The sequence below is a fragment of the Protopterus annectens genome, chromosome 1.part0 (genome assembly GCF_019279795.1).
Source record: "Protopterus annectens isolate FY-2018-M chromosome 1.part0, PAN1.0, whole genome shotgun sequence".
NCBI classification, from domain to species: Eukaryota; Metazoa; Chordata; order Ceratodontiformes; family Protopteridae; genus Protopterus; species Protopterus annectens.
The window spans coordinates 352,685,137-352,698,464 of record NC_056725.1 but is presented as its reverse complement, the minus strand read 5'-3'; the positions used below and the strand labels follow the sequence as shown (position 1 = coordinate 352,698,464).

The 13,328-nt window shown below is 42.4% G+C and overlaps 1 protein-coding gene across 1 annotated transcript in view; it reads left to right on the top strand.

Moving 5' to 3' along the window:
• Positions 1-13,328, top strand: part of SLC3A1 (solute carrier family 3 member 1) — a 253,009-nt gene that overhangs the window by 58,568 nt on the left and 181,113 nt on the right. The gene's annotated exons all lie outside the window — the stretch shown is intronic.

The following is a 13,328-nucleotide window of genomic DNA, read 5'->3' as shown; positions in this document are numbered from 1 at the left end:
ATATTAAAAGCTGGAGAAGGATTTATTTCCCAAACACAAAAATACTGCATTTTTTAGCATTTAGATTTAGCCCATTTTTAGTGCACTGCCTATTAATATATCTTCTGGCAATCAGAAGGGGATTCAAGTATAACACACAATTTACAATCATTGACAATGGTCCTATGTTGTGCTTAAATAGTCTATTTGTTAAACCTACTGCATGTTAAGGAAGTCATATTTCCATTATAGGTATTACATGTTCAGGAACCTTTTTCTAAGCTTAATTGGGGACAACTGCTATTGGTTAAGGAGCCTAAACTGAAAGAAGTAGTAAGCACAACAGTGCATTTGCTCTTGCTCTTGAAGATTATAATTTCGTATACTCTGTTGCCAGTGCACACTGGTTTACATCCTTATTGTGAGAATACAACTATTTATTATACTTACAGTTCTATAGGTTCATAGGTATATACTCGGGTAATGACTATGAAGGCCTTTATAAGCCTAGCCGTGCATCCCAATCCAATTGCGTCCCTATGTATCATGGGCATTTATTAAGAGGGGGTATGTTAGGGCGTTTCTAGTGGTTACATGGGGAGTATGTTAGTTTGGGCATTACTGTCTTCCATTGTCTATCACAGACATGGGGGCCAGACCTGGGGTGAATTTCTGATTTCCCATCCATTGATCAAAGTTACTTTTAAATAGGGTTAGGGATGGACTCTGCTTCACATGGATGGGAAGTCTCTTCCACACCATGCGGATTCTCTGAAACACATATCTGCCTCATCAACATGTCTTATTTATGTCACAAGCAAATTTTAAATCCTTGGATCTAGTGGTTCTGATTTTGTTCATTTTGTAGATGTGTAAAGGTTCCATCAGAGTTGGATCTGAGGATGCCTTGTATGCCAGGCATAGACTGCTTCTCAGTAACCTGTAGGAGACAGAGTACAGAGTTAGGGCTTTAAAGTGATCAGTATAGGGCAATGTGTTTGTACTCTGGATTCTGCTGGTAAAGAACCTTTGTTGGAGACAAGGGGATAAAAGGTACAGGGGATAGGGTTTGCAGCTGATGTGGTAGTCTGTCAGACCAGCCTAGAGGGTAGCAAAACCAGGCATCACTCACCTAGGTGGCAGACATTATGGGACATTACTCCTTAAAAAACCCAATAGGCAGGCCAACCAGTCTTGTAACTCTGTCGTTACACTAGAAGGCTTTCCCTGCTGCCAATGTGAATGTTTAACTACAGCCACAATGTGGCAGGGAGCAGCCTCTGCACCTCATGCTGGGATAGCACTGGAGTCTATCTTGGTCCACCTTCAGGAGAGAAAACTTCAACCCCCCCTTCTCTTCCAGGTCACAGTCAACAGATGGACCATCACCCTCCTCTTTAGGACATTCCAGCTGTTATATGTCTGGTCAGGTGCATGCTGAAGGGTGCATTATACTCAATGATGCATCTGATAAGGGCCAGATAAAGTGGCACTATGAATTCCTTGGACCTAGATGCCATGCCCTCATTTATAAGTTGGGTGACATAGAATGATTTTCTTACTACCTTGACCCCATGTTGATCAAAGATGAAGTTAGTGTCTGCATATGTTTCCAAATCCCTGACTACCAGGTGAACTCTTACAGGTGCCTTATTGATGGAGTAATTATCCTGGGTGGCAGTTTTCTCAAAAGGCACCATAATGCATTTCTTGGCATTGAGTTTTAATTCCTGATTTTGGCTCCAGTCATTTGTCTGTGTTAGATACTCTTGTAAGATGTGAATGTTATGGAGGGATTCTATGATATCTCCCAATTTGCAGTCATCTATGAACTTGGTCAGCCAAAGGCCCTTGATATTAACCTTTAACTTTGAAAAGTGGATGCCAAATAGGAGCAGTCCTGGCATGAAGACCTGAGGTACCCCACTGGTAACTGGTCTTTTAGTGGAGGTGGTCTCACCAGTCCTGATTTCCTGGGTCATGTCTGTGAGCCAGCTGGCAATCCAGTGAGTTATGTAAGGGTTTATGCTCAGTTTGGTGAGTTTGTCAACTATACCTGAGTAGGGTATTGTATCAAAAACCTTATCCAGGTCCAGGTTGGTGGTACGTATAATTTTTCTCTCATCCATTGCCTTGGTGAACTTCTCAAAGAAGTCCACCAGATTTAGTAGGCATGAGCTTCCCTCGACAAAGCTAAATTGGGTTGGACCCTGTGTTTCAAGGTTATCTATGTCTTTGTTGATCATTTCCATAATTTGAATATTAGACTAGTCAGACTAATAGGTGTGTAGTTTCTGGGGTTGGTTGATGATCCACCTATGAGTACTGGGCTAACCGTTGCATTCCTCCATTCTTGTGGTACAAAGACTATTTTGAGGCTATAGTTGAAATGTGACTTAATTGGTCTTGATAGGGCACGTTTCAAGCTATTCAAGAGGCATCCTGGGATATTGTTGAGACCCATTAAGGCTTTGTTTTTGCCCTTAGCGAGCACCACCAGGACCTGATAACTGCTACTAGTTGAGGAGATTATGAAATTAGGTATTTCATTAGGGAGGTGGGGGGAGTAGAGGGTGAAGTTTAACCTGAATTTCTCAGCCATCAAATTTGCCATGTCGCTCTGCTCACTGTAGGTGGGACCACTGAACACCAGTTTGGCACACTGATGTGCTGTCTTTGAGGTTTCAAACACAGCTGTAGAAGGCATTTTGGTAGTCTTTAGCCTGTGAGGCTATCTTGACCTTGTAACTGGGCTTGTTGGACTTAATTAGTCCTCTTAGTTTCCTGTTTAGTTTAATTAGAGAGCTCATATCAATATGGGAGTTACTTTTCCTGATTTTAGCCATACCGTTTTTCCTTTTCTTATATACCTGTTAAGGCTAGGATTCCACCAGTGTGGTTTGTTTTGGGATTTCTTTAGAAACAAACTATGTGGTGTGTACTTCATCTGCAATGAGATAATATTAAGGAGGGGAAACTTCATACATACATTAATTTTATTCTTCCATAGTTTCATAGTTTCATAGTAGTGTACTAGGCTATCTGCCCTGGGGCATTTACAAGCCTAGCCAACAATGATGTGGCTTACGCCACCCCGTATTATATAGTTGCGCCTCTCTAGTAGTGACACATGTGGGACCCCATTATTTAGTAAACTATACCTCTGTCTAGTAGTGACACTGAGGTGACTCCCGGGGTAAACTTACGATCTCCCATCCATGCATCGAGATTTTTCTTGAACAGTGCCAATGAAGGGCTCTGTCTCACATGAACTGGGATTTTGTTCCAGAGTACAGGTAACCTCTGTGTTATGAATCTATCCCTCCAGTATGTTTTATTCATATTTGTGCAGAGGTTGAAATCTTTAGCTCGCGTGGTTCTGGTGGATCTGGATTTTTTGAGATGGAGCATGTCCATCAGTTCTTGGTTGGACATGGCCCTATATGTTAGGCACAAATCACCTCTGAGCAGGTGGTATGCTACTGAATAGAGCTGGAGTTTCTTTAATCTAGCTGGATAAGGCACATGTTTGAGACCCATGATCCTCTTGGTGAGGTACTTCTGGGGTCTTTCCAGTTGTTGCATGTGCCGGGTGAGATACATCCCAAATGGAGCATTATATTCAATCATGGGCCTGACAAGGGAGGAATATAGAGGTACAATGACCTCCTTTGATCTGGATGAGAATCCCTTCATGATGAGATGGGCAAGGTAGAATGTCTTTCTGACCACTTTGGCAACATGGTTGTCAAAGGAGAGGTCACTATCGACTTGAGTCCCCAGGTCTCTGATTACTTCTTCCGTACTCAGTGGGTTATTGTCTATGTGATAATTTGTGGGTACTTTGTTTTTCCCAAAGGGATGACTATACATTTTTGGCGTTAAGTTTGAGGCCATGATTCCACACCAGTTGTCCGTTTCAGTGAGACCTTTCTGTAGGATGTGTGTGTCAGCAGGTGAATCAACTATGGCACCCAGTTTGCAGTCATCTGCAAACTTTGTCAGCCATAATCCTCCCATATTTGCTTTCACATCCGAGAAGTAAATGCCGAATAAGAGTGGTCCCAAGACTGAGCCCTGTGGGACACCACTCGTGACTGGTTTTGAGTCTGACATGGCTCCAGCAATTTTGACCTTATGGGTTCTGATTTTTAGCCAGTTTGCTACCCATCTTGTGACATATGGATTTACATTTAGGCTGCTGAGCTTGTCTATGATGCCAGAGTGTGGTATTGTGTCAAAGGCTTTAGCCAAGTCCAAGTAGGCAGTGTGGACAGCCTTGCCCTCATCGATGGCACTAGTGACTGTCTCGAAGAAGTCAACCAGGTTTAAGAGGCAGGATCTGCCTTTTACAAAACCGAACTGGGTGGGATCAAGGGTCTGCAGATCTCCAATATCGCCATTTATGAGTTCCATGATGATTCTTTCCATAGCCTTGCAGACCAGGCTGGTTAGACTTATGGGGCGGTAGTTACCAGGGTCAGTAGAATTTCCCCCTTTGTGGAGTGGGACCACTGTTGCTGTGCGCCAGTGTTCAGGTACATATCCTGTAGTGAGGCTAAGATTGAATAGCGTTTTTATGTGCGGGTTTAGTTCATCTTGAAGTTCACGTAACACGCAACCGGGGATACCATCGGGTCCCATAGGTGTTTTTTGCTTTGTTGAGTGCTGATTTCACCTGTATGTCTGAGATGACAGGTAGGTTACATTCAGCAGGGATAATTACTACATCTTTAGGGGGTGAGGGAGGGGAGAAATTTGCACTGAACCTATCTGCCAGAATATTGGCAATGTCGGTAGGGTCAGTGAATTTTTTGTCGTTGTGTACCAACTCAGAGCATATCTGAGAATTTCCTCCCAAGGTTCTGACATAATTGAAGAAGGCCTTGTGATTGTCTTTGGTATCCTTGGCAATCTTTCTCTCAAAGTTGGCTTTAGATGTTTTATGAGAGAACGTAGTTTTTACTTGTGCTGATCAGGGAACCCTTTCCCTTGTAGGTTTTGGCTTTGACGTGCAGTAGCTTCCTTCTTTTGTTGTACAGTTTGTTTATAGCGGGTCCACCAAACCGGCGTTTTCCCTTGGTGGAGAGGGTCTTGGTTTTAGTTGGGATTGCTTGACCCATGCATTCTTGGAGATGTCCGTAGAAGGCTGTTGTGTAGGATTCAGCATTTTGGGATGTGGTTTCCATTAACCCAGTAGGCTTAAAGGATATCATTTCTGACTTAAGGAGTGTAAAGTCAGCTTTTGAAAAATTTTTCACTGTAGTCTTTTGTTCTGGGGGTGGGGTGGGATATGTACATCCAACGTGATCAGTTTATGGTCAGATCTTACTAGTGAGGGGTTTAAATCCGGTGCGGAGCATTTGGACCCCATGTTTGTGATAATCAGGTCAAGTATATTATCTCTCCTCATAGGAGAAGTGACCAGTTGCTCCATAGCATTTGAGTTAATGAATTCCAGGAATCTTTGGGCTAGGGTGTTAGGGCTAGAATAGTGGGCCCAGTCTATGTTGGGGTAGTTGAAGTCACCCAATATGATGGTGTTTGGTGTGACATTCATATCCTCCAGTGTTTTCAGGAATGCTTGATGGGATTCCTGGGATTGGGAGGGTGTTCTATAACATGCGACCAGTTGTATGGCAGTTTTGCCTATGGTGAGTAAAACTTGTATGGTTTCTGATGCTTCATGGGTAGCCACCAATCGAGAGGTGTAGGTGTCCTTTATGAAAATGGACACTCCCCTCCCTTTGTGGTTCGGCCTGGAACTTGAGGCCGAAAAGCATGATATGAGGTATAGCCTGGTAGCGCTGGAGTGCTCTCAGGAGCCTTGAACCAGGTTTCAGTTACTGCACAGACATCGATGTTCTCCATACTGAGAAGAGCTTTGAGTGCCTGCATCTTGAGATTTAGACTTCTGGCGTTGAGCAGCATTACCCTTAATTTTTTTCCATTTTTGTTTTTTACGGAGGTTGATTTGTCTTTTGAGCATTGCCTAAAAAGGCACTATGGGGGTGGCAAGAGCCTTGGCCAGTATCCGGAAGCCCAGTGGTGACAGGTGCAAGCCATCCCTTGCGAAGCAACACGGCTTGTCCAGCATGTCATCCCAGGCTGACAGACATTGGATCCCCCTAGAATGACACCAGTGATTAAGCCAATTGTTAAAATTGATCATTTTGTCTTTGTACTGAGGCATCATTCTTGGTGAAGGCAGGATGCTGCTCAGGGTCAGGGTCATACCAGTCTGGGCTACATAATCGGAGAGCTCCTCAATGTCTCTTTTCATGTAGTCCAGGGAGGTACGTCTCAGGTCATTCACACCAGCATGGACAATGACTGCATCATACTTGTACTTGCTTTAGAGTGACCTGAGTGCGTGTGTAATGTGGCGGATCCTAGCTCCCGATAGGCAGCTCACCGTTACCCTGTCCTTATTCAGCCTGGTAAGTGGAACGTCGGTGTGTCTGACTATAGAGTCACCTATTACTAATGTCTCTGGCATAGTGTTTTGCCTTAGGGGCTGTGATTGTGTGACACACCTGTTGTTTGAGGTATGTGTTGTAGGTGTTACGTTTTGTGGGGGTGTATTTCTGGGTGTCTGCTTTGGAGGCCTCTGTTGTTTTGGTAAGTTTTTTATAAGAGCCTCCGAGTATGTCTTTGTGTTCTTATGTGTTTGGTTTGTAGTGATGGTGGTTTTATGTGTGACCGGTTTTGCTTCGGGTGTGGGTACCTTCTCCTCCTGTCTGGTCTTGCCAGTCCTGAGTTGAGAGAGTTCAGCCTCCAGTCTGGCTATATAGTTGCATCTCTCACAAGTATTTGTGTTAGTAGGAAGGAGGAGAGGGTTGTCTGTGTACATGAGACAATTGTAACATTGTCTTAAGATTCCCAGGTTAACCAGCTGAACAAGAGAGGATGCTAGTGGTCTACCACTCGTCATACTAGAATACTATAAGGAGTGCTGTGCCTTTAAGGGAAGTGGGTATTCACAGGGGGTAGTGGATGGCTGTAGTGCTTACTTTAGTATAAGAGTGCTTACTTTATTATAAGAGTGCTTGCTAAGACTAGAAGTCCCGAAAACAGTGCTAATATATACAGCTAAATAGACTGAGTAGAGCTTTCTAAGTGAAAAATTGAAGAGCAGACTTGGCGGAGCCAGAAATAGTTTAAACCTGTATAACCGCTGCTGCTATGCCCAACCATAAAACGCCCTGAGGCGGATTTTTATACAGGGAACTTGAAAAGAGCTAGAAATGGTCCAAAGCAACAAATAATTTACAGCTCAAATGCTGAGGTCACTTCCCCCAGGGACAGATAGGCTGCTCAAGGCTCCCCACTCCCACTGGTGAGCTCAGAAACTTCCTTCTATCCAAGTAAGGCAATGGCCAACACAGGAACTACACACAGCCCAGAATACAGCAAAGCCTGTATACTGCTCCAAACTAGTCGAGCAAAGGCGGAAAACAAGGAGTATTTTTTTGTTTTTGTTTTTCAGGAAAGCACACAGAAATGCAATTAAGCAAACAGTAAAATCGATTTACACAGGCTAGCACACTTTAGTGGGCAGCCTCAGCAGTTAAATTAACAAAAACAGTATTAATCGACCAGAGTCGACCAAAATGCTACTTTTAAGTGCAGATACTTCAGAAATCAGCAGATAGACACAAAAACAGTTATAGCTAGTTAAATGAAAGCCAGAGAGGACAATGCAGATAAAAAAGCCAAAAATACTTAAATCTGGAAAGTGGTCGCTTCTTTCAGTTCTCTGTTGCCAGGACCCTCTGCAGGACCACGTGGAGCTCTGCTTGGGTATATAGCCAGAAAAAATGCCCTGAGGCGGATTTTTATACAGGGAACTTGAAAAGAGCTAGAAATGGTCCAAAGCAACCAATAATTTACAGCTCAAGTGCTGAGGTCACTTCCCCAGGGACAGATAGGCTGCTCAAGGCTCCCCACTCCCACTGGTGAGCTCAGAAACTTCCTTCTATCCAAGTAAGGCAATGGCCAACACAGGAACTACACACAGCCCAGAATACAGCAAAGCCTGTATACTGGTCCAAACTAGTCGAGCAAAGGCGGAAAACAAGGAGTATTTTTTTGTTTTTTGTCTTTTCAGGAAAGCACACAGAAATGCAATTAAGCAAACAGTAAAATCGATTTACACAGGCTAGCACACTTTAGTGGGCAGCCTCAGCAGTTAAATTAACAAAAACAGTATTAATCGACCAGAGTCGACCAAAATGCTACTTTTAAGTGCAGATACTTCAGAAATCAGCAGATAGACACAAAAACAGTTATAGCTAGTTAAATGAAAGCCAGAGAGGACAATGCAGATAAAAAGCCAAAAAATACTTAAATCTGGAAAGTGGTCGCTTCTTTCAGTTCTCTGTTGCCAGGACCCTCTGCAGGACCACGTGGAGCTCTGCTTGGGTATATAGCCAGAAAAAAATGCCCTGAGGCGGATTTTTATATAGGGAACTTGAAAAGAGCTAGAAATGGTCCAAAGCAACCAATAATTTACAGCTCAAGTGCTGAGGTCACTTCCCCGAGGGACAGATAGGCTGCTCAAGGCTCCCCACTCCCACTGGTGAGCTCAGAAACTTCCTTCTATCCAAGTAAGGCAATGGCCAACACAGGAACTACACACAGCCCAGAATACAGCAAAGCCTGTATACTGGTCCAAACTAGTCGAGCAAAGGCGGAAAACAAGGAGTATTTTTTTTTTGTTTTGTTTTTCAGGAAAGCACACAGAAATGCAATTAAGCAAACAGTAAAATCGATTTACACAGGCTAGCACACTTTAGTGGGCAGCCTCAGCAGTTAAATTAACAAAAAACAGTATTAATCGACCAGAGTCGACCAAAATGCTACTTTTAAGTGCAGATACTTCAGAAATCAGCAGATAGACAAAAAACAGTTATAGCTAGTTAAATGAAAGGCAGAGAGGACAATGCAGATAAAAAACCCCCCAAAAATACTTAAATCTGGAAAGTGGTCGCTTCTTTCAGTTCTCTGTTGCCAGGACCCCTCTGCAGGACCACGTGGAGCTCTGCTTGGGTATATAGCCAGAAAAAAACGCCCTGAGGCGGATTTTTATATAGGGAACTTGAAAAGAGCTAGAAATGGTCCAAAGCAACCAATAATTTACAGCTCAAGTGCTGTGGTCACTTCCCCCAGGGACAGATAGGCTGCTCAAGGCTCCCCACTCCCACTGGTGAGCTCAGAAACTTCCTTCTATCCAAGTAAGGCAATGGCCAACACAGGAACTACACACAGCCCAGAATACAGCAAAGCCTGTATACTGGTCCAAACTAGTCGAGCAAAGGCGGGAAAACAAGGAGTATTTTTTTTTTGTGTTTTGTTTTTTCAGGAAAGCACACAGAAATGCAATTAAGCAAACAGTAAAATCGATTTACACAGGCTAGCACACTTTAGTGGGCAGCCTCAGCAGTTAAATTAACAAAAACACAGCATTAATCAACCAGAGTCGACCAAAATGCTACTTTTAAGTGCAGATACTTCAGAAATCAGCAGATAGACACAAAACAGTTATAGCTAGTTAAATGAAAGCCAGAGAGGACAATGCAGATAAAAAAGCCAAAAAATACTTAAATCTGGAAAGTGGTCGCTTCTTTCAGTTCTCTGTTGCCAGGACCCCTCTGCAGGACCACGTGGAGCTCTGCTTGGGTATATAGCCAGAAAAAACGCCCTGAGGTGGATTTTTATACAGGGAACTTGAAAAGAGCTAGAAATGGTCCAAAGCAACCAATAATTTACAGCTCAAGTGCCGAGGTCACTTCCCCCAGGGACAGATAGGCTGCTCAAGGCTCCCCACTCCCACTGGTGAGCTCAGAAACTTCCTTCTATCCAAGTAAGGCAATGGCCAACACAGGAACTGCACACAGCCCAGAATACAGCAAAGCAAGGAGTGAGCATCTAAAAATTATACCTGACAACAAACCTTCTGACTGCAATTTATTTACCAGTTGTATGTAAAGGCTAATGTTGCTTATAATGACTTAGCTGTGCTCAGTAATAAATCATAAATAAGCCTGAACATAATAACCATGTTTCTTAACTGGTCACTAACCCTTTGTATGACAAAAGCAATAACCCTCAGAATGACTGTCCAAGCTTAGCTATTTCTGTGGCACAGAGAGATAAAGCTTTGACTGTGTCTCAGCTGACTTACAGTCTGTTACTGATCTGGACACTGAAGGAGTCAACTAAAGGAGGCAGGACTGCCGAGGTACTGGCTCCTTATTCATCTCAGAGGGAGAGATATGGACAGAAGGGATCACTATGGAATACCGAAATTCCACAATCCCAAAATTCTGAATCCTGAGGACGAGAATCTCGAGATTGCAGAATCTCAAACGTAGTGAATGGGGATTGCCGTACAGTGCGGAACGGGAACTTTGCCATTCACTCCACTGTAGTGCGATGTCAGAGTTGGTATATTTAAGTTGCAGGGGGTGTGGGGGGGTGCAGGGGGGCTTGCCCCCCTGCATACATGTTAGAATAGTTTGTTGTATGTTTTACTTTTCTTTTCTTTTTTTAAATTTCAAGATTCTGCAATCTTGAGATTCTGGTCCTCGGGATTGTGGAATTTTGGTATTTCGTAGTGATCCCGGACTGAACTGTTGCAGCACCCCCTGGCAGAGGTATTGTAACACTGCAGCAGCATATTAGGTCACGCAGTGCATTTGGATGCACCAGGCAGTGCTTGGATTGCTACATGCTTGGAAATGTGCATGCATTATGGGCTCTGGTACTATAACCCCCATTTGTGCAGCAGGCACTCATACACAAGAGGACAGGAGATGGGTTTATTTCCCCCAAAAAGATTACATTGCAATTTAAAGGAAACCATATTAGGAGCTGACATGAAGTTGGTCACCATAGAATAGTTAAGGTTTGACCTTAATAAAACTTGGATATCTGTTTTTTTGGGATAAGAAGCAAGATGTAAAGGACATTGTGGCATGGGCAACCATGGTTACAAGGTAGAGGAGGTAGATAGTGAACACCAGAGTAAAGGGGTTCAATACACCATTTGTGGCCCTTGGATGATGGCCACTCAGGTCAGCTGTCACCCCTGAGAGATGTCACCAAGCAGTCATTATAATGGGGGGAAGATATGATCTGAAGAGCTACAAGAGGGGCCAATACATATCAGATACTGAGGGGAAAGTGTATAACAAGTCTGTTCAATTTTAGAACTTTGAGGTTGGAAGGCATTACCAGCACAGTGCTTGTGTTTTACTCATTATTTTGGCAGGGGGTGGGTGGACTTGTATATAAAAAGCAGCAATGGGCTCTTTTATGTGATAACATATGCCAAACTTGCACACTGAACAGCTGTAGTTAGTAGCAGCAGCATTAATTGCTTTTAACAACTTTCACTTGTTAAAATGTAAATTTCCTTAATACATTGTGCTGCATGTATGATATTTTTAGCATGCTGTTGACTTTTCCTCCCCAATATCCAGTCCTAAATGTAGACTATGAAAAACACAAGGCTCACCAGCAACATTGGGACAATTGTTAAATACTGAAAAGCACAAAGATTCTCCTAATGCACTGGAATTGTTTATTTAAGGAACACTACTCAAAGAATTAAAAGAACAACAGATGGTATCAGTCTAAGTGTACACCTTTTTCTACAATAAATATTTGCAGAAATCAGATTCTGTTGTAGATCGTAACAGATGAGATCTAAACATAAACTGGACAACAGTCTGATCAAGGGGTTATTCTGATGAAGCAAGTAATGGAAAAACTGTGATGCAGAAAATGCAGATGCATCTAACATTATGATGAGTGCTTTTTGATAACAAAAGCCCCTTATGAGTTTTTATACTTATTTTGTGTAGTAACACTCAGACAAGTAAGATAAATTCAAATACTATTAGAGTCTAAGTGACAAGAATACAGAACTGGCTACAGGAAGGTCTACAGTAGCAGCCAGTTAGAACTGAGCCACGACCAGTGTTAAAACAACAATGTCCTGTTGAATAATTACAGTACAATTAATTAGTTTCGGAAGGGCTAACGTGCCTCACAGTCTGTATGACTAGCTCATGTTTTTAAAGTTTCATTAACAACAAGATTCCAAACATCATCACTATCAATTAGTAAGATAATACCAAATATGCTACAGGTCATTTAGCATAGTTGAGCCCTGGATTAAGCTTGTAATTGGAGTATTGCAAGTTTAGGGGAGGGCTTAGTAGCATCCTAATGTTGAGAGAAACTGTGTATGTATAGTACGTGCTGGCAAACTAAAGTATTGCTTGCAGATCCACATGCATGTAAGTCAATTAAAACATACACACCCCACATGCACAAATCATAAAATACAGGTTAGCCTGCCCTTCATATATTCCAATATAGAAAAAAACTTTGAAAGACAGTTCCACTCTTTCAGGAAACCTCTGCAAAAATATCATAATTTCGCAATTGTCTATCATTTCTTGCGAGTCTATAAAAAATTCTTAGTGATACAAAGCAATACACTTATTTTCCATTTGCTGTTGTTTCTTATAGTCTATTTGGCAATTTTAGTCATTTGTTTGTTTTCCATTAATCAACAAGTCTACCAGACGTCACTTTCTGTTTTCCAAGAAGATGATTGGTTAAAGTAGCTTGCTCTGCTTTGTACTGCATAACCATAGACTGTGGGAATCAAATCCATGTATGTAAAGTGCATCTCAGTCACGGCACCAGATTAACCACTAAACTGTACTATCAAACACATCGGTAACAGTTTTAAAATGCTGGGACTTGGCAATCCCGAGTGAATGACCAAAAAATCTAGGCTTAATAAGTCTGAGATTTCCATTTTTTGTAACATTTGTTTTTCTCCAAGATATGACAGTCTTGGGGATGGTATATATTTAACTTTCAGGGGTGCAGTGGGGCTTGCCCCCAGCAAAAACAAGCCTAAAGGCTAAGAGCAATGTTTTATCTTTGCCCTTTTCCTAGATTCTCAGTCTTTCTTTTTGTTCAGTGTGTCAGGACTCAGCATTATGACATTTCATTAGGGAGTTCACCGCACATCCCTTGTAGCAAAGCATACACAGTATATGTAGAAGTTTACACTCACCTCCAAGCTCTATACAGCTGTAGTGTAAGGTCACCACAGTGCAGCTGACATGAATGGACTGATAGTTAATGTTCATTTGTCCCATCCTATTACCTTTCCTCCCTAGCCAAGGAAGAGGAAATAAAGTATTCTTTCTAGAGATCAGGAAAAGGCAGTCTGACAATTTTACTATGGACAATAATGCATTAATACACAAATGGCTAATGCTTGGATACATCAGGTGAATCCAGTTTGATCAGGGCATCAC